Genomic DNA, 3,450 nt, shown 5'->3' with positions numbered 1-3,450 from the left:
CGCCCCACATGGGCACCTAAGCGGCAGAGAGGCAGTAACTTTTGGTGCTAGATTCCGATGCTGGCGCCTGAGCGCTCCACATGAGCGCTCGAGTGCCAGTAAGGCCGTAGGTTTTTGGTTTGTGGTTGTTGCTGTGGCGCTCAAGCATGGTTTTCCAGTGCTTGAGTGCCCAGACTCGCCCCTTTTTCCTATAAATAAGATTTTAGTCATTTTCATTGGATCTCTTGTCATTTTATCATATTTTCATAAGTCTAGATGTTCGAGTTTTGTCTCTGGAGTCTTAGGAGCTTCTCCAAGACCTATGTTCCAAGTTCTATCTTTATTTTATTGTATGGATTTCATAGCCATGCTTGGCTAAACCCATCTTGCTTTGGGTTCTTTGTAAGACTTTGGATGTTTTAGTTGTAATTCCTTTTTCTATTCATGTTGTTTCTGTTGAGTATTTTGTGTTTATGAAGATTCTTTAAGTGTTGGCTGCATTTTGTCTAAGTTGTGTGATGTGCTTAATGGTGTGACAAACAACATTGTTTGTGTCTGTTGTGCAACCTCATGTCCGGAGCATCTGGTAGAACATTGTGATTAAGGTTGCTGGAAGTGTTTTACGTGTTTCACGTTATGTTTTTAATTGTGAAGATTCGTCGGTGCTGCACATGGTTTCATTAGCTGGACGTCTCTTCAGTGTTTATGGAATTAACCTATTTAGGGAAATAGGGTTAATTTGTGTAGACCAACTTAAATGTTGATTTGGTCTTATTTGTGGAAAAGATCGTTTTGAAGATTCACTGCCACTTTGCTACATCCCTCCTTGATGCTCAAGCTCATTGAAGACTTCACCGGTGGAGCATCTATTTAAAGTGTTGAAGAAACCCTAGCTGATCACGAGAGAGATTTGATAGTGTTAGTTGTTTTCAATGTTTTCTTTATGAATTCATTGTGTGTGTTTTGTAATCAACTCATGTGCTTCCATTGATCAAATAAGCACTGAGTTGTTGTGTTTCGTTGAGGGTGTTTCTCTACAACCATTTGTACTTTGAGATTCAATCACTGAGGCAGTGATTGTCAGAGAAAGTGAGAGGGGTCTCATACTTAGGGGGAGTTCTAAGTAATAATCCATTGGTAGGAATAAGTAGGAAGGCTGGGAACAGGGGTTGTTCAAGTAAGACCTTGATGTATTTGATTTTCTATAATAGTGTATTATCTTTCTCGAGTTGAAGCTCTCCAGATGTAGGTGACATTGCACCAAACTGGGTTAACAACTCTTGTGTTATTTACTTTTGTAGTTGTTGTTACTTGTGATTTGTTTTAACGCTGTGTTTTATTCTGTGCATGTTCTACACAATGTCCTGAACATTGTGTAACACATCTGTCTGAGGTGAACAAGAATTTCAGTTTTTGAGTAAACCCTTGAATCTCATATCTATGCTTCATCTTTTAAGCTTGAACGCGTGCTAGCTTTATGCTTTTCTATAATTGGAACGGAAGTTTATTATAGATTAGGGACTTGTTATGGGATTACCCCTTCTATGTTTGCTACTAGGAATACAGGAAAAGTTTGGGTTTGTTGGCCTGAATTGCATGCTTAGTGCCTTTAGCAATTGTTGAGGTTGTCAATGAATTGTGCCTATCTTTTTACTTGAGAGTGTTGTCTATGCGAGGCATCGATAGATGGCTAATTAGGTTAGAGCATCAAGGAGAGACTCAGAGCTTTGTGAGTAGAAGAGGTTTGCTAAAACTGAATTAGTTGAGAAAGAACCCAAGGCATTTTCATCATCGTATTTTCACACTTAAACCTTTGTTAGCTTGTTAACTAAGTGCCTCAACAATCAATCTTAAAACTGAATTTTACTCGCTTTCCTACCGTGAACTCGAGGCTTAAACTGAATTCGCATTCCAATTCCCGGTGGTTCGATAAATTTAAACCAAGTGTTTCTGTGCACTTGCAGATTGACCAACAAGTTTTTGGTGCCTTTGCTGGGGAATTGTTTGTGGTTTTTGGTTTAAGTTTTTAGTTTGTGGTTTTATATTGGTTTTGAACTTTGCCTAGAATTAGTGCTACTAATCTCTCTCTGTTTAGCGTTTCAGGAAAGTTTTGCGGTGGACGCCATCATGGGTGGCCGTATGACGGAGGAAGAGATGCAAGCCCACATTGAGGCAAGAATCCAGGAGGGGATCACCCTCCGATTACGTGAACAAGAAGTTGAGAATGATAACCGGTGTCTTCGGGAGCTCACTTCGTCTTCTATGAGTTATAATTATCCCAGGAGTATTGTCTTTCCCGAGGGAGTCGACAACTTCGAATTGAGACCGATATTCATCAACTTGGTGAGCCAAAGGCAAGATGGTGGAGGTGCCTTGGAAGATCCTCATGCTCATATGGAGAGGTTCATCCGTAATTGCAACACTTATCGGGTGAGCAATGTTCCATCGAATGCAATTCTGTTGAGCCTGTTTCCATTTTCTTTGAAGGTTGCAGCTGAGGATTGGCTAAACTCACAACCTCAAGGGATCCTAACTACTTGGGCAGACCTTGCAGAAAAATTCACGACGAGCTTCTTCCCAAGAGCCCTTTTGAGGAAATTGAAGAATGACATCATGATATTTGTGCAACTTCCGGAGGAGAGTCTTTACGAAGCTTGGGAACGTTTTAAGAATCTCTTGAGGAAATGTCCTCAACATAATCTCACCCAAGCTGAATTAGTTGCAAAGTTCTATGATGGTCTACAATACCCTTCGAGGTTGGGCTTGAATGCGGCTTCAAGTGGCGAGTTTGATGCTCTTACCCCACAAGCGGGGTATGACTTGATAGAAAAGATGGCAACGAGAGCTATGAACTCTGGAACTGATCACCAAACCCGAAGGAGTATGTTTGAAGTTGAAGCTTATGACAAGCTTATGGCCTTCAACATAAACTCTCCGAACAAATGGTGGAGATTCAAATGCATATAAAGGAGACCAAGGCGATTGGTGCAAGAATGACTTATGTGGAGTGCAAGTCCTGTGGAGGACCCCATGCTATTGAATTGTTTTCTGTCAATCCTGAGGACAATGAAGTTAAAGCTATAGCTCAAGAAAGGAAAGTCCCATCCTCAAATTGTGGACCTTTAGTCCAAACACAAGTTGTTGGAAGGGTCGGTGGTAAGAGGAGTTTGGAGGAACTGCTCGAAAGTTTCATCAATCACTCAGAGAGCAATTACAAGAATCAAGAGGTGGCTATAAAGAACTTAGAGAGTCAATTTGGTCAGTTGGCCAAGAAAATGGCCGAGATACATCAAGGTAAGTTCTCTTCTGATGCTTTAATTTTGTCTAATCAAGAAAATACTACTGTTGTTACCACTAGGAGTGGGAGAGTGTTGCATTAAACATAAAAACATGTTGAGGGAGAGAAAAATGAGGAAGTAGAGGAAAAAGATGAGGGTGTCACAGAGAAAAGAGCGAGTGAGCCTGTAAGAA

At 40.8% G+C, this 3,450-nt stretch overlaps 1 non-coding gene across 1 annotated transcript; it reads right to left on the bottom strand.

Annotated features, from left to right (window-relative positions):
• Positions 1–2,574: 2,574 nt before the first annotated feature.
• On the bottom strand, positions 2,575–2,681 carry LOC130709616 (small nucleolar RNA R71). Its single transcript, XR_009010095.1, has one exon. It is a non-coding gene; the product is annotated as a small nucleolar RNA R71 (small nucleolar RNA).
• Positions 2,682–3,450: the final 769 nt, after the last annotated feature.

Source organism: Lotus japonicus, chromosome 3 (genome assembly GCF_012489685.1).
Source record: "Lotus japonicus ecotype B-129 chromosome 3, LjGifu_v1.2".
Taxonomy (NCBI): Eukaryota; Viridiplantae; Streptophyta; class Magnoliopsida; order Fabales; family Fabaceae; genus Lotus; species Lotus japonicus.
The sequence above is the reverse complement of the archived record's forward strand: the minus strand, read 5'-3'. Positions and strand labels throughout refer to the sequence as shown.